Raw genomic sequence first — 23,922 nt, forward strand, 5'->3', positions numbered from 1 at the left:
ACAGAGATGATATAAAAACTTGTTTGTATGTGATGGAAAAGTATTTACTCATCTCTTTTGTTCTGACTGAGAAGACACCCAACTTCATAACTAGAGATAAAGTGACAGATTCAATACCGTCAACGCTAAATTTATTCTACCCATCATTTTCTCACGCAATTTGTTTCAATAGTTTTCAGAACAGATTTCTTCAGGGCCAACGGACTTCATTACCCTTCCCACTTGTTTTTGATATTTGGGTTTTATAATAATAACCTTAAAGAGGGATCTTAATTTTAAAATAACAAGCTATGTAAGAGTTGGAAAGTGAATCAGATCTTAGCAGCTGCAGAGAAACACATTTTCAAGTTGTTGAAAGATGTCAGTCTGGACCACACCACTGACAACTCTCATGACAGACCTGAAAGTTCATTACTCACCATCGTCAATTAACACTTAAAATCCACATATACTGGAGGAAATTTGAACAATTAAATACAACTGTAGTAATTTAAAATTTTTATTTTATTTTGAAACAATCTCAAACTTACAGAAGAGCGGCAAGTACAGTATGACAACAAAGTTTTTTTTCCTGAACTATTTGAAAGTTGCCAGCCTGATTTCCCATCCCCCTCTGTAATACTTTAATGTGTATTTTCTACAAAGACATTGTCCTACATAAACACAATACAAATCAAATCAGGAAATTACCGCTGAGACCCCATTCAGTATCTGTCAATTACCCCAGTAGTTTCCTTTGTAGCAGAAGGATCTTGTAGACAGGTTTCTGTAGTCTCCTTTAATCCCAACCAGTTCCCCTGTGTGTCCTTGGTTTGCATGACACTGACATTTTAAAGATTACCAGCCAGTTCTTCATGTAGAGTATCCTTAAATTTGAGTTTCTCTAAAGTTTTCTTGTGATTCAGATTATAATCTTTGTCAGAAATTATAGAAGTGATGCTGGGTTCTTTTTAGAGCATTTTATTGGGTGGCACAAGAACTCAATTTGTCCCATTACTTAGGATACTCCTTGTTTTTTTGGCTCAAAAGGATGTTTCCAGCTCATCTTGTACTTGCCCTCCTGCCTCAGTCCTGGTTTCTTTTAGGGACGAATGCTATTTAGAAACCAAGATCTAGGGTTAAATACACTCATTGCTATTGGGGTGTTGCAGCTCCTAAGCCCTTTCAGTAGACAGAGCTCAAGAATATATGCAGCTTTTCTTCCCTGACTGCTTGAGGGTCAGCTGCCACCATGAATGACACAGTAACTATCCAGACCAGGAAGTTCATGACCAATAGGCTACTTCAACAGAAACAAATGGTCACGACATCCGTCACCCTGGGAAGGCAATGGTACCTAAGGCAGAAATTTGGGAAAAAATAGCCAAAATGTATAAGACCACCAGATGTCATCTTTGTATTTGGATTCAGAACCCATTTTGGTGGTGGCAAGACCACTGGCTTTGGCATGACTTATGATTCCTTGGATTGCACTAAGAAAAATGAACCCAAACATAGACATGCAAGAGATATGGCGTCTATGAGAAGAAAAAGGCCTCAAGAAAACAGTGAAAGGAAAGCAAGAAGAGAATGAAGAAAAGTTAGGGAACTTGCAAAGGCCAATGTTGGTGCTGGCAAAAAGTGAGGTGGAGACTGGACGACAGAAGGAGTGAAGATTCGTCAGTGACTTCATCTGTGGTGATTGAGCTGAGTTTCATAAGAGGAGTGATAAACTAAGAACTCAAAAAAAAAGAATATATGTATGTACACATGTGCATACACACACAAACACATGTTTACATCTATGTTTCTCTATATAATGAAAGTCATTACTTCACACCAATACTACAATTCCAAATGCAACACAACAGGGTTCATTATGATTTTCTCCCTTTCCATTTTTGTAAGTCCCTTCTCTGTTAAGAAGTCTACATATTTAAGGGGTGGCCAGTTAGCTCAGTTGGTTAGAGCACAGTGCTCTTAACAACAAGGTTGCTGGGTCGATCCCCACATGGGCCACTGTGAGCTGCGCCCTCCACAACTGGATCTAAACAACTACTTGACTTGGAGCTGATGGGTCCTGGAAAAACACACTTAAATAAATAAAAAAGTTGAAAAAGAAGAGTCTATTTATTTAATATTATTCTTCACATGTTTACCTATTTGATCAACTGCCCTATTTGATTGTTTAACCAGTGTCTCATTGCTGTCATCCCTCCCCTTGCACCGATGGCCTCGCAAATGCACTCAGGTTCTAACACCTCACGCTAGGCTGCACCCCACCCCTCACATGGATGCCCTCCTCACAATGATTGGGGTCTGACACTTCATGTTTACACACCTTCCTGTGGATTCATACCCTGCTCTGTACCAACTTACGGCATTACGATGGAATTGATTGGGAAAGGAAAGGAAAGAACAAGAAGAGAAAGGAAAAAAAAAAGGAAGTGGGAAAGGAAGAGGAAGAAGGAACTTGAGAAATATTTTTGTTTTTTGAGAAGAAAAAAGGCTTTACAAAGAGACTATACTGGTATCTTGTCAGATATATTCTTCGTAGAAAAATATAAAATTGAGTTATTATAACTGCACAGATAAAAGAATAATATATGAAAAGTTTATACAGAAGAATAATTCCTTTGTCATTAATGCCTTACAGTTGGACAGGTGAGAAGACTATTGATTTATGCTGTTATAAAAATTCATTTTTGTTTAATGAAATACAATTTGATAAGAGTTCTGGCCTCATTTTCACTTCTGACAAGATACCCTAATATTTAAGAAACTGCCTAAACTCTGCTCGTGAAAATTTTCAAAGATTAGGTATGAAGTCTGGCAATGACATTCCTTGCCCCCACTGTGTAAGTACAGAATTCTATTTATGGCTCTGTGCAGAGTACAAAAGGACATGCATATTTTGCAGGAACGAGTATGCACCAAATTTTAAAAAATTGGCCTGCATGTTCCTCTGAATGCCTAGAGCCAAACAAGTACTGTGTGTTGACAAATCTCAGCAGCGAAGCCAAGAGAACATGCCAGGACTGACTAGAAACACCCATGGTCCATGTTTTTCTGGAACTCTGTAGGAAAGTGTGGTAGCTTGGCACCCCAGATCAGAAACTCTGAAAAGAAGAAAGCCAGTCATAACTAGCTCGGTGTACTGAACCACAGATCCCAGGGCTGGTTTTCCAGCCATTCGACAATGATTAAGATACAATGTCATATGGAAGAAACACATTCAGATGCACATCTGGATATTGTGGGCCTGAAGTTTATAGAACTTGAATATGCTTTTAAAAAAATAAAAATCAGAAAAGCACAATTAGGTATAAGATCTTGAAAGGGGCCCAGGCAAGTAAGAGGCCCTGAAACTTAAGTTTCATCAGCTTTATGGTTAATCCACCTGAGGAGGTATCTTTCACCCTCTTTGGGACCTAGAATAACAATGACCAAAAGGGGAAGGGGTGTTGGGAGTGGGTGACAGTGATGAAAGCGGGAGGGGACGTGTTGTTAACAGCTACTACGCATTCCATTTGGCAAATTGGAAATTAGTGCTCCATTTAATGTAAATTATTTCAGTTTCATATTTCCTCAGCTGACATTTCACATTTGGTAAATTACTAGTAACCTTTCTGTTGTCTATATAAGTCAGTACTTACCAAAGCAGGCATTTATAGTTGGCAATGTTAGAAACTTATGTTTAAGGGTGAATTAGTTAACAGAAAACAGAATCATTTCAATATTCTCAATAAAAGGAAGGCTTAAAAACACAGTATTGGGCCCAAGGAATAATGTTATCTATAAAAAAGACTATGCTATCCAGTATATATAAAGAACTACTACCATTCAACAGCAAAAAACCAAACATCCCAATTCAAAAATGGGCAAAGATTTGAATAGACATTTCTCCAAAGAAGATATACAAATGGCCAATGAGTACATGAAAAGATGCTCAACATCACTACTCATCAGGGAAATGCAAGTCAAAACCACAATGAGATACCACTTCATACCCACTAGGATGGCTATTGTCAAAAAAACAGAAAATTACAAATGTTGGAAAAGATGTGGAGAGAGTAGAACCCTTGTGCATTGCTGTTGGGGATGTAATATGGTACAGTTGCTGTGAAAAACACAGTTTGGTGATACTTCAAAAAGTTAAACAAAATTATCATGTGATCTGGCAATTCCACTTCTAGATATATACTCAAAACAGCTGAAATCAGAGATTCAAACGGAGACTTGTACACTTGTGTTCATGACAGCATTATTCACAGTAGCCAAAAGGTGAAAACAATCTAGTGTCCATAACGGAACGTAGATATTTATGGAACAATGGAATATTATCCAGCCTTAAAAAGGAATGAAGTGCTGACACTTGCTACAACATGGATGAATATTGAAGACATTAAGTAAACCAGGCCAGACACAAAAGGACAAATATTGTATTATTCCACTTATATGAGGTGCCTAGAAGAGGCAAATTCATAGAGACAGAAAATAGAAGCGAGGTCAGCAGGGGCTGTGAGGAGGGGGGAATAGGGAGTTATTGTTTAATGGGCAGAGAGTGTATGTTTGGGAAGATGAAAAGTTCTGAAAATGAACAGAGGTGATGGTTGCACAACATTGCGAATGTACTTAATGTCACTGAATTGTGCACCTGAAAATCATTAAAATTGTAAATTGTATATTGTGCATATTTTCCTATAATTAAAAAGAAAAAAAAAGACTATGTGAAAAAAGGCAGACTTGTGTCAGATGAAGTTCTACAGGGAGAAAAATAAAATAAAATCTTCAAAGTACTTAATTTAGCAAGGAATCACTAATGTGAAATTACTTAAACTAGTGAAAAGTCAATAATGTGAAAAATAAAGTAGTTTGAAAAAAAGAAATTGTGAAAGAAATTGTGGAAAGGGAAGAAAACAGCAAATGGATGTGTCATTTAGTACTACTATCATTAAGTAAGTCTATTTATAGGAGTTAGTAAATTCCACTGAGAATACATAAAATCTATTTTTTAGTAGAAAATAGGATTTCAATGAATTTAATTGCCATTTTTTATGAAAGTATGGTGCTGTATTATCTCTTTTCTTTGTAATTGCAGCTTTGGCGTTTATTGCTATGCACCAGTGACAACAATGATGGCTTTATTATGGAAATCACACCTCATTTACATGAGACTGAAATTTATTCTGTGTTTACACTCTTCTAAAGTACTTGTTTTAATTTTACCTCGCTGACCTTCTGATTCTAACAATTTGGATGTGCTACTAAAACACTCATCAACGTGAAAAAGGAATACAACTGTGAAATAATGTGGATTTAAGATATTTATGGCTCTATAGCCAACAATAGGCATGTATTTTTTTTAATTAGAAAAAAAGGTAATTAAAAAAAAGATATCAGCAGGCCTTATGTCTAAAATATAGCTTTATTCTGAAACTAATAGATACTTTGAGGCAAAGACATTTCATTGCTCTAACCCATTTCTTGGTGAGAAAACATTGTGTTCTTGAGCTTTCTTAACAAGGTTTCACACTAATCCCACAATGCATAGTCACCTACCAGTCTCCTTGCAAATAAACCTAATATAGAAGACAACAGGGCACATATTTCACAGAACTGCCAAATCAGCATTAGGATATTGTGGGTGGAACAGATAAAAAATTATGGATTAGATATGCAAATTGTTCAAAGAAACTCTCCATACCTCATTTGGGTAGCTTTCGGTCCTAATCTTTGCTCACTAGTCCTATATTTGGTTACAAATTTCGAATTTCCTCTTTGCGTCAGTACTTCAAACACATTCCGCAGAGAGTTCTTTAAAATCCATTTGGATAAGGGAACCCACTTAAGTCCTGTGGCTTCTATCTCCAGATACAGTTGCAAATGTTTGCTGCAGCAGGCTAGACTGTGCATCTGAACTCTCCATTATGAACTCTTCACTGTACTTAGCCACCCTTACTAAGTTCAAAATTTCTAGAGTTACCTTCTTTCAATGACCACCTTAGAGCCACAATTTCCAAATATTCATCTCCATCTCTCCTTAGCTCCAGATCTCCAAGCCTGGAGATCCTCAAAACATCTCAAACTCAGTTTATATAAAGCTGAATTTAGTATCCTTCCTCTCAAGCTTTCTCTTCTTTCTGAGTACTAGTACCACCAGCTACACAAATGTACCCCATTATTGAATTTTCATCATATGCTGTACCAAACGGAGTGGGAGTGGGGAACTATGCACATAATACAGTCAGCACAGAGCCTGGAACAAAGCACATGCTCACTAAGCCTTATCTGCTATCACCCTCATTCATTACCATCATTACTTTAGTCAAGTTAGGGCAATAGTGCGTGGCTTTAGATAGCCCCCTCTTGCATATGTGAAATGCCCAAAGATCATGTAATAAAGAAATGTTTAACTTCTTTTGTACCTGAATTTCTCAAATTTATTTGGCTACAGCACCCTTCTGTTTACCTGACATAATCTGAAGGTCACACTTGGAGGAAGGTTGTTTTCAGTGTACAGACTCTAAGTCCTGTTACATCCAAACTGTGGCGAAAACTTCCTGACAAACCTGTTTTAAATGGACTTCTCAGTATCTTCTATTACCTTCCCTCTCCTTTTGATATTTTCCATCCTATTCTATTCTATTCTATTCTATTCTATTCTATTCTATTCTATTCTATTCTATTCTATTCTATTCTATTCTATTCTATTCTATTCTATTCTACCCTACCCTACCCTACCCTACCCTACCCTACCCTACCTTACCCTACCCTATTCAATTCTTTTTCTATTCTATACCATCACATCCCATCCTGTTCCACTTAAAATGCTGGCAATGAGACTCACCATTATGTTGGGGCCTACAATTTGTAAATCTCTGATCTAAAAGATAATTTAAATAGGCTTTTGTAGGTTATCATAATTCTATCTACATTGTAGACATAAGGTGGGTACAGCAAATATAACTATTGCCGCGGCTTACACCTACTACCTTCTTACATGGATTTACCTGGATTACCCTGACCCTTACTGATACATGAAGGAGGTCAGACTAATTTGGAAGGATCTGTCCAGGTGAGATACTGGATCTGAAGGCAGAGAAGAGAGTCAATAGTGGCCTACAGTATAGTTTCCAGGGGAATGTGAGCAAATTCTCAAGGGAGTCTCCAAGTCTGCTGAGAACCTAAATAGCAGTCCTTTGTCAATGGCTGACTTAGGGCTTTCGTGGATGCTGAAGGGCAGTCCAGTGTCAGGCCTACGTTGAGTGTGATTTATTGGGACTGAAAAAAAAAATGGTACAAGCCTAGAATTATGGTCTCGTCGTGTAAAAGCTATATATAATTTTCAATTTGCAGGCTATAATTTTGAATCTAAGGAGAATAATCAAGTTAGATGAGACATACCCACATGGACCTTGCATGAACTGTTATTAGAGTAATTCCATTTGAATCATGTACTTCAAAGTTGCCAGATGCTATCATACTGGGGGCAGGGGGTCAAAGAGGTCTGTGATTCTTAAGGAAAAGGTTAAATGTTCTGTTTTCTTCTTGTGAAGAATAATGTCTTGGAACTAGGGGAAGGAAAATTATCATTTGGGTTCACAGGCAAAGAGTAATTTTCTACACATTTTATAAATGTGTCATAAAAATGACATTATGACAAAAGTTTTCAGAAGATCAGAGTGCTAAACCAAACATGAAGTCAACTAACTAACAATTGAAGACTGGCTTAACCTAGTTTTCTAACTACATTACCAGTTACTCAGCCATTAAATGTTCAAAACAGTCATCTCCAGGCATGCTGAAGCACTTAGTAGCTCCCAATACACTCAGCGTTGATAATATAATGAAAACATACAAGGCATCTTTCAATCTGCCTACATCTATATTTTGAATCTTACTAGATGGCCTCATAATTTTGGGAAATTGGGATACTATGTATTTGGCCATGAATAGCCAGTCATGTTTTAAAGAGTTTGATAGGACATTACACTGTAGTCATTAAGATTTAATAGGCTCAAATTCAACAATGAAGTCTTGAGTCGATTCTGACACAATGTCTCAAAAAAATTAACACTAAAGATAACTCTATGCGTGTAAGAAAATATTTTTATAGTGTGTTAGGCATATGTTAATTCCTACAAATGTTTTCTGGTAGATGCTCAATCTAGATAAATACCAGCTGACCTGAATGCTTTTCTTTCTTTCATTTGGTTCTCTAGCCATCACATTACAAAACTTGGTAACACCAATTTAAAATTTTATTTTTGTTTTTGATTTCCTTTCCCATGTCAATATTCTAAAATATCTACTTTAGTTAAATCCTTTGGTTCCTCTCTATCAATGTGATTTAACTGCATATCATCTCCCAACAGCTGTCAGATTATCAGGACATTGCCTGGTCTTAAAAATAATATTGTGTGTATATTCCCAAAAGCTTTGGGGAATTATTGATTCTCTGCTGTTAAATAACTATATTTGTACATAAAGACAATTAATACCAAACCCACCTACAGAGATGTGTTCAGGCACATACAACAATAACAGACCACAAAGACCACTTAAATAACAGCACAGTACCCACAGGTGTGGCAGGGATTTTTATGCCTGTAGGAGTAAACTAGTATTTTAGTGCTCATTCTTACTAACAACCGTGGACCACGCCTTTACTGAGAAAAGAAAGAGAAACCATTGTGTTAAGAAAGAAAGACAATCCCCAGATTGAATGCCATGTGTGTGATCTAGGGAGAAGGAGGCTGTCCAAAAAAAAATAAAATAAAATTGACATCTATATTGACAATATTTGTATATTAGTGATTTGTACCCAATGATATACCTTTAAAATTTTCTTTCTGTATTTGTGGACCTCTGTATCTGTGGACCTTAAAATTTGTGAAATTTTGATTCCAACTCTTTTTCTCCTTTCACCTGGAGTTAGAACTGTTAATGGTTAGACTGTTTCACAGGTGTCAAATGACAGTAGCAAATGTAAAGTAGACACCACAGTTTATTTTTGCCCTAGGCTCAAAATTCTGTTTCCAGTCCTTTCTTTCCTCTTTCCTTCCTTTTCTTCCTTCCTTCATTCATTCCTTTCAAGTAAGAGCAGTGGAATTTTATTTAACTCTAGGTACTATGGGTTTGGCATTACCATGTTTCCCCGAAAATAAGACCTAGCTAGACCATCAGCTTTAATGCATCTTTTGGAGCAAAAATTAATATAAGACCTGGACTTATTTTATTATAAGACCAGGTATAATATAATATAATATAATATAATATAATATAATATAATATAATATAATATAATATAATATAATATAATATAATACCGGGTCTTATATAAGACCAGGTCTTATATTAATTTTTGCTCCAAAAGATGCATTAGAGCTGATGGTCCAGCTAGGTTTTATTTTCGGGGAAACACGGTAGTAGGTAAGACTAATGAATGAGCAGCCATACAGGCTTTTAGTCACTGTGCTTCCCAAGCCCTACCCCCCAAATGGAGCTATTTTTCACTATTCAATTCCATCTTTAATATGCTAGACAGATCATGTTACATTTTGTTTATTTGTTTGTTTCTTTTTTTAACCAGGTGAAGTTGATTCTGTGATCAAGTTTATGAAACACATTTATAAAAAAACATTTTTTTTTTTAATGGTGGCAAAGCTGCTTTACCATAACCATAGATTATGTATTTATTTGCAAATACTCTGGCACTGGGGGGGGGGGGAGAGGGAAAGGAGGGCTTGATGGAGAGAAGGAAATCACCACATTTCTTGGAAACTGTATAATTAAATGAGGGTAAGGATCAAATATTGTTCATTTCAATTATTTGTTAATTTACAACCACACTGGTTTACATTGCCTTTATAATACTATCTGATAGGGCTTTAAACTGCTCTTAGACACTTTTAGTCTTTATGACCCAATTTCTACTTCTTTCTTGAAGTTGATGCATACTAATTAGAAATCATATCATTTGCTTTCCTGAAGGATATTTATACTAAATTTAATAATTTGCTTCTGTAAAACTCAATTAAAAGAAAAAGATCTATTTTGAATGTGGGACTTCAGCCAACTACTTTTTTTTTTGAAAGCATGCATTGGGGGTGACTGAGTGAGATTTGTTCACTAAAAAAGGCAGAACAGTAGAGTGGTTATGAATAACATGGACTTGAGCCAGATTACTTGAGGGCCATTTACTAGCTGTGCGATCTTGGTGAGTTACATAGCTGCTCTGAGACACAATTTCCTCATCTATAGTATTAGCACCTCCCAAGTAGGCTTTTGTAGATTCAGTGAGGATTTAATGGTTGAAATGCACAACACTTAGAACAGTTTTACATAAACTTTGGTTGTTGTTTTTATTCAAAAAATATATTTCATTAGCAAGAATAAAAATCTATTAGCTAAAATGTGATAGGTAAAAGGATGAACTAGATATGGATTTTTTTCAAATATTATATAAGTATATATACATATATACACTATAATGAAAAGTAGAAGGTAAATGTTAGAAGAAAGAGATCAGTTATATAATAATTCAAGGAAAGCAGCAGTTATTTCCTGTTAATGGTATGGGGAGGCCTTTGTGAGGAAGAAGGAATTTCAGGTAGGCCCTAAAGATAAGCTATATTTGAACATGTAAATTCTGAGTTTAAGGCAGTGGGAATAGCATAAAGGAAGGCAAAAAGGCAAATGCATAAATCAGTGTAAAATATTCTTTCTGATTGAAGTTAAAGATCGATGAAGGTGAATAGTGAGAAGAGTATTTGTAGCACAAGGTCATGAAGGCCTCCTGAGGGCCAGAGTAAGCAATACAGAATTATTTTATAGGAAATGGAGAGCCATTTAAAATTTCTGAGAAGAGGTATGGCCTAATCAAAACACAGCTTAATCTTATGGGAAAGTAAATAGATTGGTGGAGAGAATGTTGGAGGCAGGGATACCAGTTCGGTAACTGCTGCCGAGGTCGAGTGAGAGATAATGCAGCCTTGAGGCAAGGGAATGGCAGAGGAGGAAGGGCCTCTTACAATGGAAAGAAGGGGGTGGACACAAAAAATATTACAGGAATAGAACCTGCAGTAGTGCCCCTAGATCAGAAAACAATGAGAAACTTTAAAACTACGGAGATACTAGGACTTCATCACTGGAGAGTCTAAATCAGTAAGCCTGCAGAGGGACTCATCAAACCATAATTTCTGAGTGTGATTTTGATGATCAGTCAGGTTTGACACCCACTGACCTGAAAGTCTATGACTATGGAGTAAGAGAAATTACACTGGCTTCAAGGTTAGGAAAATAAGAAAAGGATTAAGAGGAAGAAGAGAAGAAAGAATAACACTGAAAGAATAACAATTGGGATAGGGAGAGGGGCAAAGTTGATGACAATTGATGACAATGTACAAAGGATAAGATATTATTCTCAGGAAGAGGATAGAAAAGAAGAAGCTGAGAAGAGAAGTTGGGCTCGAGTTGATAGGTTTGAAAATTACCACTATGATTTGAAAAAGGCAAAGGAACATATACTGAAAAAACACACAGACTCAAGAGTTATGAGTCATAAGGAAAATGAGGTTTTGGCCCGGGATTTAGCAGGAAAATTAAAATAAGGATTATGTAAAACAAGTGAGGTAGACTATTTGAGGAAGGGTAGTGATTGATGCAGAAGGGTTTAAGGATAAAGACATGAGGAAGAGATCAGTAGATTTGGTGCCCAAAGTTACACGTGATGAATGAAAGAGAATAGGCAAGGTACTCTCAAAGCTTAGCAGTGAACATAAGGTGATGAGTATAGGTAATGCATATAGATTTCTAGGCAAGAAGTTTGTTGATGAAGGAGAGAGACAGGGGAGTAACTTGATAAGATGGCAGCATTATGAGTAAGCTCTTTTAGGCAATGAAAAGTGATGCATGTTTTTGGATGGAGGGGAAAGGCACAGAGAAGAGAAAGATGTTTAAGACGTAAGGCAACTGTGGAAAATTGAATGAAACACATTCCAAGAGAAGGAAAAAATGATGAAGGGCACAATTGTGAGGATTGGCTGTGGTAAGAATGAGTAATTTATCTCCTTATCTAAAATGGGAGGAAAAGTGATAGAGAAGGGAGACAACAAAGAGAAATGATGATATAAAAATAAGGAAAGTTGAGGGAGGTCCATCAGGTTGTTTTCATAATTGTATAGAGAGTGAGAATAAAAGGTATTACACACAAGACTTAAGGGCAGTGGAATCTGTTTCAAAGATTACTTAAGAAGCAATTAAAGATAATCCAAAGGCTTTCTGAGAAGCAGAGATGGCCCAGTTTAAATTTACTTAGAACAAATTAGTATCTATTACAGAGTAGTACTAATTGGCTGGTAAAGAGAAGTGTATGGCATAGATAGGGCTGATAATTGGCACAATTGCTTAAGGAAGGGGCCAAGTTGGTGACAAATCAAAGGACCTACTGAAAAAATATCCTTGGAATGTCCAATCACAGGGTGGAGAGAAGGGAGGTCACAATGAGGATAAAGAACAAGTGGGAGTGAGGAGCAAGGAGAGGAGGACAGAAAGAGGTTGTGCTCAGTGAAAGATGTCGAGAAGGAAACAGTGACCCAGGAAGGGACAATATCATGGGAAATGATTTAAGAATAGAAGGAAGAAAAAAATTAATCAGGGACATAGCACCTTGAAATGCAGGAAGGAACAAAAATATTTTTGACATTTTATTAGTTGGAAGGAGTGGCCTCTTGCAACTCGTTGTAAGGAAAGTGATCTTTTACGAGGCAAGCCATTTCAGTTATGATAAGGTAAGTGAAACAGTACTTTTGTGAAAAGATCTTTACCTTTGATATGGTGCACTTTTCTTCTGAAAGGAAACAACACAAAAATGCCATTCTCTTTTATTCAACTTCTGAGTTTTATAATACGTAAAATATTAAGTGTTGGGCATTATGATCATAGGTATTAGGTCAAATATACATTTTTAAAGAAATTTGGAATGCAATTGCTCATTTCCCAGGTTAGCTGTCCTGTCTGCATTTTCTATTTTTGTAGTCTTAGCAACCTCATTTTCCTTTATTTCTGGATCTTCTCTTTAATATTATACCAGCTGATTAATTAAAATGTGATCAACTATTATTTTGTGACTGTATATTTTTTAAAGAACTGTAGGCACTGAATCATAAATTGAAAGTGTCTGTAAATAATGAGAATGGCAATAAATAATACATGGAAAAGGCTGCAAACCAAGAATGGAATTTATACCTAAGAACTTGGGATTTGGCTGAGTAGAGAGAACCAAGGCATCTTGTAGGATCACTACGTAGACAACAACAAAGGTGGCTCATAGACCAGGTCAAGGCGGGAATATCGTGTTTTCAACATCATAAACATGCCAACATAAAACAGCCTTAAAAAGTGATTTTTCAACTATCTAGTCGTGTTTTTCATACATTGTTTTGAAATTCGCTGGGCAAATTTTAGACAGACACATTAAAAAAGAGTCAGAAGTTGTATTTTCACCAGCCAAGAGTTAAATGGAAGACTTCAGTCATCCATTAAAAAAGAATGTGCTCTTAGTTTAAAGCAATAAACACGAATAATTATTTTTATGTAGCTTTCAAAGGAGTAGAAAGTAATGCCTCATCAGTCATTTTTCCAGGATAAACAAAAAAGGATTTGAGGAGTAGAAAGTCCTTTAAAAAGAATGGAGTATGCCAGGAAAATTAAAATTTAAAATTTTTATTAATTTGGAGAAAAACTGTCATGGAAAAATATGGGAAACTCACTTTGCCTATGTCCAAAAACTATAAACAACTGGGAAAGTTTCATTGATTCTCTGGGTCAAACCGAGTCATGTCAATGTATGTGACATCAACAAGAGATGGCAATCTCATTGAAGGTCAAAGAGTGTGCATTGCACCCAGAGCAACGATGTACTGATGCTCTGTTACTGGCTTTAAATATGTTCCATATCGTTCATGTCTTCTACTAACGCCCTACTGAAGCCTAGTCATGATGGGTCGCAAGACGGAAATTACTTTCAATTCCATTCCCTCTCCTCCCTGACCATAAACTTGTTGATAAACTCAACAAGTCAGAGTGAATTCAGTTATGTTATTTAAATCCAGACTTATCAGAAATCATGTCACTTTTAGGCCAACGGCACTAGTTCAGCATGGCTGAAGAAGAGGGGATACCGTGTTTCCCCCCAAATAACTCCTAGCTGGACAATCAGCTCTAAGCATCTTTTGGAGCAAAAATTAATATAAGACCCGGTCTTATTTTAATATAATACAAAACCCAGTCTATAATATAATATAATACCGGGTCTTATATTAATTTTTGGTCCAAAAGATGCATTAGAGTAGATTGTCTGGCTAGGTCTTATTTTCAGGGAAACACGGTATTTGGAGATGGGGACTTTGGAAGGTAATTAGGTCATGAGGGTCGAGCCCTTATGATGGGATGAATACCCTTACAAGAAGAGACACAAAAGAACTAACACTCCCTACCTCCTGCCCTCTCTGTCTACCATGTGAGGACACAGCAAGAAGATGGACATCTGTAAGCCAAGAAGAGGGCTCTCATTAGGAACTGAACTGGCCAGCACCCAGACTGGGAGACTTCTCAGCCTGTAGAACTGTGAGGAGTGTGAATTTCAGTTGTTTAAGCCACCTAGTCTATGGTATTTTGTGGCAGCTCAAGCTGGTTAATACACCAGGCATAATCATGAAGAAAGAAAGAAGGAGACACATTTGAGAGACATCTAAGAAGGATATAGGACAAAGGAGTTACATATCTGACTGTGGATTCTGAATGAATCACGTGCTAAAAGAGTTATGCTAATAGAAACACTAACACATATTGCTTAGTATGTTCCAGAGAGCATACTATAGACTTTATATGAATTAGCATTTAATCATTCCTTCAAACATCTCTATAAAGTTAAGGATTATTATTGTGCCTGCACTATATGTAAGAATAATGAGGAAAACTAGGAATGTTTCAGTATTCTAAAGAGAGGGGGCAGTCTGTCTTGGAAATCAGAAGATGAAGGAATAACTTGCCAGCCCAGATTACTTCAAATTCTTTCTGGGGAAAGGACTCTAGTAATTACTTTTATAGAATTAGAGTTTTCTAGGTTTAATTTACTGTTTACATGTTATTTTTCTCAATAAAAGTTTTAGTAACAGCATGGTATTGGTGCTAGTAGTAATGGCAGCTCAGTCAGAGTTTGAGGGTCACCTGTGGTTCTAATTCCAACGACAAACTTGACCACTTTTCTATGCCTTTCATGTGTTTGATTTTTTTATCTGAGCACAGGAATCATAATACCTGTTTCATAGGATTCTTGTAAAAATAGAGATAATACATTCAAAATGGTTAGCACCGTATCTGGCATATGGTGAGTCTTAGATGGTAGTGGTAATGATAATAATAGTTAGGACTACCAGGGCCCAAGTATAATAAATTCACATCTGCCACTTATATGCATTCCAACCCTTTATTTTTAATTCCAACCCCACCATATCCATGCTATGTGCCCTCGGCCCACCTAGAAAACAAATGTACATTGAATTTAACAGTTTAATACTGAAATAAAGTAAATAGAGAACTACCCTTGTCCTCATCTGTATTTAACGGAGACTAGGTGACAGCCAGTTCACTAAAGGTAAAGATATTCAGGAAACTTGAGTTCTAAAAAGACCCAGCTCTGTCACAAATTATCAGTCCCTTTACTTATTTGGTTACATGTGTAAATCAGGAGTTTAAACAGAAATTTAAGCTTTCTCTCAACTCTATGATTTTATTTTTATAAAAGTATTTTTAATAAAAGTATTGTTACAGTACTTTTTATCTGGATATTTAAGTATTAGGAAACGAACTCTTGATGTTAGTTTTTAATAAGCATGATCAAATCCCAAACGTTTTCCAAAACAATAATGAAGAAAACAAACAATGAATGACTGACTACACATCATCTTTCAGTCTCAAAGATTTCTGATTTGACTCTTTGAAGACTGTGGTCATAGGTATGAATCTGAAAAGAGGATGAGCATGCACAATGTTTCTTAAATATTTTGCATTTTCCCCACTGCTACTGGCAAAATGTGGGAGGACTGAACTATGTTCACAAAGGTTTTTCAAGCTCAAGTGGAAGAGATTGTTCATTGTAAAATGAGAAGCTCTGGGATTTTCTTGGGTCCCTGGGTATTGTTTTTTTCTTTTATTTTATTTTCAGCAATGGAACTGAGAGTAGACTGCAGATAAGCAGCTTACTGCCAAGGACATGTGAAACCTGTTATATTGGTCATTCTGGATCTGATTCAAGCACATACTGTTACTAGGTAAGATTACTTTTATTTCACTTTAGTGGAAGCCTCAATTTTGCCTTAGGAAAAAAAAATCATATTGTGTTTTTCCATTTATATTTATAAAGAATATATGTCTCTGCAAGCAATTACATTTAAAATGACAATGACGTATTTATAATTTTGATGTGAGAATAATAAGAATACGAGAACCAGAGTGTTTCAGCTATTGATTGCTACATAATACACCACTACAGAATTTAGTGGCTTAAAATAAATTATTATTTCTCACAATCCTACAATTTGCGCTGGGCAGTTTTTCTAGTCTGTGTGGTACCGTGTTTCCCCGAAAATAAGACCTAGCCGGACAATCAGCTCTAATGTGGCTTTTGGAGCAAAAATTAATATAAGACCCGGTCTTATTTTACTATAAGACCGGGTCTTATAGAATACAATATAAGACCCGGTCTTATATAATACAATATATAAGACCTGATCTTATATTAATATTTGCTCCAAAAGACACATTAGAGCTGACTGTCTGGCTAGGTCTTATTTTCAGGGAAACACGGTATCTACTTGGGCTGGAAACTATAAGCCTTCTTCACTCACATGTCTGGAATCAGAGTTGGGGTGCCTAAAACAACTGAAGGTTGGCAAAACATATCTATACACGTGGCTTCTCCATATGACTGACTAGCTTGGGTTTCAAACATCATGGTAGTCTCAGGGTAACGACTTCTTAGCCTTACATGGTAGCTGGCTTCCAAGAGAAAATAAGCTGACACTGCCAGTTCTCTTAAAGGCTAGACTCATTATGGGACAGCATCACTTCCATCATATTATATTGGTCTAAGCAAGTCCAAAGCCAGATTTTAAAGGGAAGGGAAACAGACTCCACTGCTTTGTAAGAGAAATAGCATGCACACAACAGGAGGGCAGTAACTGATTACAGACATCCATGGAGAATACAACACAGAGTCTATTGCATTTGTCAGGAACTCTTTTCTTTTCCTCTTTTTCCTTGGGATTTGAGTTTCATTGAGTTTCTCTGAACTCTATTTGAATTTTTTTAAATGTCAAAAGAAAGAAAGTCACTCAACTTTAGGAAGTATGATACTTTGTAATATTCAATGTAACAAGTGTTCAATGATTTTCATTGTAACAAGTTCTCAATGATTTTCATAACAGCAATAGAATCTTGATTTATATTACTATTTGTTTACTATAAATGTGAAGTAATGGAGCCTCAGAAGAAATGGAAGCACTCATTCTCAAATTTGTCCTCAAGTAATGAAGTTACCATTACAGTACCAGTAAATTCTAAATACCTCAGATTCATGCTATAAACAGGCTAGCTAAATCAAGACTCCTTTACATTTTTATCTATCGTATTGAAACATATGAGTGGGATTTTTTATAAGAAAAGGATTTGTAATCACTTACTTCCTCTTTTTATTCAAGTTAGTTTTCCTTCCCTGATCCATGAATCATTCCTCACAGAAGAACTAGCTGATGAATCAGAAAGGAGTCAGTAAATTCTAATGAGCCTCAAAGAAGAGAAAAGCTTATCGTTGCCAGAGATCTAAACCAAACCCTAAAATTACAGGCTTTGTTTAAAATGCTGTTTGAGACATTGAAATTCAGTTCAGGGAACATACCCTTATCTTGACTCATTCTTCCTGCATATTCACCCCACGGACTGGAGGAAGAGGAGGTCCGTGAATCTCATTAGGAACCACTGACCTTTGAAAATTTGGTTGACAGCAGTCAGGCAACAAAGTATGCACAGAAGCCAAGCTGTCATCATTGTTACAGGCCAAGCTCAGAAATGGAAGAGATTGTTGGTGGCTATCGTTGGGAGACTACAGCACAGAGTATATTTTATTTATTAGCAGCTCTCTCTGTTCTCCCCGTTCCTTTGGATTTCAATGAGTTTATTTGAACTCTGAAATTAAGGAATATTAGAGGGGGAAAAGTAACTCAAAATATAGAGTGTAAAAGGATTGATACTTAGCACTTGTAACCAACACACAAGTGTTGATTTAAAAATGCAGCTGTTGTCAGGCACATCTACTCTGCACAATAGTAAGCAGTGTGGAGAACAGGCCTATAGACATATGAAAGATTTCAGGTCTAATGAAATGTTATTCAAATAGGTGATGCTGGTGATAACTAGTTGCATCTTTTTTCCAAGCCTAAATCCCTAAGGTGAATGTATAATCTTAATCATTCTAGTTACTAAAAACAAACAAAACACTTTGGGTATAAGGAAACTACAAATTGAACTTTCCTCCTCACAATGCATCATACTCATTGTTAAAAGTGATTTATAAGCAAACAAAAAACGCTTGACAATGTTTGGCTAATAATATTCAACATTTAGCATAATTGTGCTCTTGTAAGAAAAGGGGACTTATATTCTACTCTTGATTTATTACTTGAGAGTATATTTCTCATAATATATCTAAAAATGTTCATCCAATTGAAAAATGCAGGACAAAAATATTAGGTTGGTGCAAAAGTAATTGCAGTTTAAAAGGTTAAAAATAACTGCAAAAACCGCAATTACTTTTGCAGCAACCTAATACAACTAGACTATAAACCATCTCAGCTGCCTTAGGAAAAAGGGTTGCTTTAGCATGCTTGGAATTGCGGAGAACTAAGCTGGGTCTGCTGGAGACTAATTAGAACTGCCCTCCTTCTTAGGTATTAAGGTCACATGGGGTGTAAAAAGTTCAGGTTTCTCAGAAGAAAGCGAAGAAGATGGCTACTAGTCTATGTTGCCTTTGAAGCTTAGATTTTCAGAGAACTTAGCTGCATCTGCTTGCACTATGGAATCGGAACTCATGAGCAGGGTTTGTGCCACTTCTCATAACATACAATATCAGAAGCAAAGAAAAGGTGCTAACTCTCCAGATATTTGAAAATACAGACCTGAGAACTTTAAAAATTTGTTTTATATCTTGCTACTGTGTTTCCCCGAAAATAAGACCTAGCCAGACCATCAACCCTAATGCGTCTTTTGGACCAAAAATTAATATAAGGCCGGTCGTATATTTTATTAAAGTAAGACCGGGTCTTATATTAATTTTTGCTCAAAAAGACGCATTAGAGCTGATGGTCAGGCTAAGTCTTATTTTTGGGGAAACACAGTAGCATACTAGACTTTTCAGTATCTTCCCCACTTTTGTTTTTTTACAATGTACATATCCATTTTATATATAGTTATGCTAATTTTTTTTAATTCTGGAAAATTCTCAACCATTACCTCATCAAATCTTGCTTTTTCTCCATTCCTAGTTTTCTTTTCTTCTGGAAATCTATTCTCATATCTCTTAGCTTTATTTTCTTTTCTCTTTTTTGTATTCCTCAATCCTAGTTTCACATTCTAATTCATTAATTCCCTCTTCAATGTGTCTCATCTACAGTTTATCTCAAATATTAAGATACTTAAAAATTTTAATTAGTATATTTTTATTGTCAATATTTTATTTTCAATTTGTCTGTCCTAATTTTATTTGTTTATATCATTTTTTTAATGTTTAAATGATTTTAGTGGCTATGTCTTCCTTTATACCAGGAGTCGGCCATTAAACTTTTTCTGTAGGAGGCCAGATATTAACTATGTTAGGTTTTGCAGGCCACACGGTCTTTGTTGCATTACATATACTCAGCTCTGCACTGTGAAAGCAGCCATAGGATATGTGTAAACAAATAGGTGTGGCTGGGTTCCAAAAAATCCTTAACTTGCAAAAACAGGTCACTATAGCCACTTTGAAAAACAGTTTGCAGTTCCACAAAATGTTAAACATAGAGCTACCATATGATCCAGCAATTCCACTTATAGGTATATACTCAAGAGAAATAAAAACATGTTAATACAAAAACTTGAATGTCCATAGCAGCATTCTTCATAATAGCCAATAGGTGAAAACAACCCAAATGTTCACAAACTGATGAATGGAAAAACAAAATGCAGTGTTTTCATACAGTGGAGTATTATTTGGCAATAAAAAGAACCTATGTACTGATACATGCACTATTATAGACGAACACTGAAAACATTATGCTACGTAAAAAAAGTCAGACACAAAAGACTGCATATTCTATGATCTCATTATATGAAATGTCCCATAGTAGACAATCTACAGAGACAAAAAGTTGATTAGTAGTTACCTAGGACTCAGGGAAATGAAGAAAGGGAAATGACTGCTAATGGGCATGGGGTTTCTTTCTGAGATGATAAAAATGTTCTAAAATTATATCATGGTGATAGTTACACAACTATATAAATATATGAAAGACCACTGAACTGTATAATTTAAACAGGTGAACTTTATGGCATGTGAATTATATTTCAATGAAGCTGTCAAAAAATAAATAGATGAAATGGAGAAACAGGTGAGTGGTGGGTAGGGCCATAGTTCGATATTTCCTGATTTATATTTTTGAGGATCCTAATATACTTATTCCAAGTTATTTATGAGGACTTTTGGTTAAGATGTCAGAGTAGATCAATGCTGTGCTTGCCTCCTCTCATGACCACATCAAAATTACAAATAAACTACCATCATTGAGAATTGCCTGAAGTCTAGCTGAATAGAAGTCTTATAATTAAGGATATACAGAAGAAACCACCTCGAGACTGGTAGGAGGTGCAGAGACACAGAACAGTCTGCCAGTTAAAAACTGGCAGGGATATCTCATCTGTGAAGGTCTCCCCCACAGAGGAGCTAGTGATCCAAGCCTCATACCAGGCTCCCCAGCCCACGGTTTCAGTGCTGGGAAGAGAAATCCCCACAACTTCTGGCTGTGAAAACCAGCAGAGATTGTGGCTGAGCAAGACAGATGGCAGTTGCAGTCCTAGGTGCTCTTCTTAAAGGGTCCACACACAGACTTCCTTGCTGACAGACTCACTCACTTTGAGCTCCAGTGCTGGGGCAGCAGCTCCAAAGGTGCCAGGGACATACGGTGAAGAACTGAACTGTCTGGCTTCAGGGCAAGGGCTGGAGAGGCAGCTTCCTCCTTGACAGAAGTATCTGGCAAAAACCATTATTTCTTTGTTGAGCTCTCCCCACTCTGGGCGTGCAGCTGCAAGTGGCTGCCATATCTGAGTCTTCATCAACCTGGCTATCACTGTTTGCCCTGCCCTGGTGATTTCCTGAGACCAAGCTCTACCCAAATTTCAAACTGCACAAGCCATTTCCAGTGTTTTTTTTTCCATACAACTGGTCTGTCGTGGCTCATGCTAAACATTCCTAAAATCTTTCAAAGGTTCACAAAACTCAAGCAAGCAGCATTCAGCCTTGGCATGCCCCATACCTCTTGCTGAGAAGCCCGAAGCCCAGCACTAGTGGCTGCAGGCCTCAGTTCATGGCTGGCCTCTTCCAGGCACCTCCAAGCCCAGCAAGGGTGACTTCTATCTGTGGATCACTTTGTGGCTCATGCCTGGTGGTCCTGGGCAGGGTGCTGCTGAACATGGCCTGAGGTGGGGCCCCTCACAGGAGGCCCTTGGGCCAGCATGCCCAGTGGCCAGATTTGGACAAAGCCAGATTATCACTCGGTTGCCTCTGTGGGCAACACACCCAAAAGGACAGACTGGACAGGCACCAGAGCCCTGCTAAAGTAAATCATGCTCCATAGAGTCAGCCCCTGCACAACAGCTCCTCCACTGTAGTCACAGCCAGTTCTCAAACCAATCAGCCCAATGGTCAATCCCTCTCATTGATGTACAAACAGCAACCAAGGATCAACTACAGCAGGCTACACACAACCCACACAAGGGACACACCTGGAGCACCCAGCTCAGGTGACTAAAGGGATTGAGCCACTGGGTCCCACAGGACACCTACTACATAAGGCTACTCTACTAAGACCAGGAGACATAGCAGTTCTACCTAATACATAGAAACAAACACAGGGAGGCAGGCAGACAAAATGGGGAGACAAAGAAACACATCCCAAATGAAAGAATAGAACAAAGCTCCAGAAGAAGAACTAAACAAATGGAGACAGGCAATCTACCAGACACACTGGTTATAAGGATGCTCAATGAACTTAGGGAAAGAGTAGATGGACTCAGTGAGAACTTTAACAAAGAGAAAGTAAACGTAAAAATGGAAATAGAAAACAAAACGAACAAATCAGAAGAAGAACACAATAACTAAACAAAGAGTACATTAGAGGGAATCAACAACAGATTAGATGAAGTAGAAGATCAAGTAAGAAATTTATAAGTTAAGGTAGCAGAAAACCCCCAATCAGAACAGCAAAAAGAAAAAAGAATCCCTCCCAAAATGAATATAGTTTATAGGGCTTCTGGGACAACACCAAGCATACCAACATTTGCATTATTGGGGTACCAGAAGGAGAAGAGAGAGAGGAAGGAACTGAAAACCTATTTGAACAAATAATGATGGAAATTTCCCTAACCTGGGGAAGGAAATAGACATAGAAGCGCAGGAAGCACAGAGAGTCCCAAACAAAATGAACCCAAAGAGACCCACACCCAGACATATCATAATTAAAATGCCAAAGGTTAAAGACAAAGAGAGAACCTTAAAAGCAGCACAACAAAGGCAGTTAGTTATGTACAAGGGAGCTCCCACAAGACTGTCAGCTGATTTCTCAACAGACACTTTGCAGGCCAGAAGGGATTGACACAAAATAGTCTGCAATGAAAAACAAGGACCTAAAACCAAGATTACTCTACTCAACAAAGCTATCACTTAGAATCAAAGGATAAAGAGCATTCCAGATAAGAAAAAGCTACAAGAGTTCATCAATATCAAACCAGTAGTACAAGGAATGTGAAAGGGACTTTTTTAAGAAGAAAAAGAAGGAAAAAAAGATTAAAAATGTGATAATGCAATGGCACTAACTATATATCTACCAACAATTACATTAAATGTAAATGGATTAAATGCTCCAATCAAAAGATACGGATAAGAAAATAAGACCCATACGTATGCTGCCAAAAAGAGACTCACTTCAGATCAAAAGATATACATCCACTGAAAATAAAGAGATGGAAAAGGTATTTCATGAAAACAAACAAACAAAAATGTTGGGTAGCAAAACTTATACCAGAGAAAATAGACTTTAAAACAAAGGCTATAACAAGAGACAAAGAAGAATCCCAGTAATCCCACTTCTGAGTATTTATCTGAACAAACCCGAAACACTACTTCAAAGGGACATGTGCATCCATATATTTATTGCAGCATTATTTACAGTAGCCAAGATATGGAGGCTATCTGGGTGACCATCAATGGATGAATGGATAAAGAAGAGGTGGTACATATGTACAATGGAATATTACTCAGCCATAAGAAAGAATGAAATCTTTCCATCTGTAACAACATGGATGGATAGAGAGTATTGTGTTGAATGAAGTCAGACAGAGAACAAAAAATGCCATATAATTTTACTTATACGGGGATCTAAAGAACAAAATAAACAAGCAAACAAAGTGGAAATAACCTCATAGATACAAAGAACATTTTTTCATACATTTTCCTAATATTTATTTATTATTCCAAAACAAGTGCATCCTAATTACATATAAATTTGAAAACAAAGATACACTCCCCCCCAAGTAAATAAATAACTCCCCTTAATCCCACACTCTGAAATAGCC

The 23,922-nt window shown here is 36.8% G+C and overlaps 1 protein-coding gene across 1 annotated transcript in view; it reads right to left on the minus strand.

Annotated features, from left to right (window-relative positions):
• The window catches only part of ADGRV1 (adhesion G protein-coupled receptor V1), a 503,501-nt gene that overhangs the window by 60,811 nt on the left and 418,768 nt on the right, over nucleotides 1-23,922 (minus strand). The window lies entirely within an intron of this gene.

The sequence above is a fragment of the Rhinolophus sinicus genome, linkage group LG03 (assembly GCF_036562045.2).
Source record: "Rhinolophus sinicus isolate RSC01 linkage group LG03, ASM3656204v1, whole genome shotgun sequence".
Lineage (NCBI taxonomy): Eukaryota > Metazoa > Chordata > Mammalia > Chiroptera > Rhinolophidae > Rhinolophus > Rhinolophus sinicus.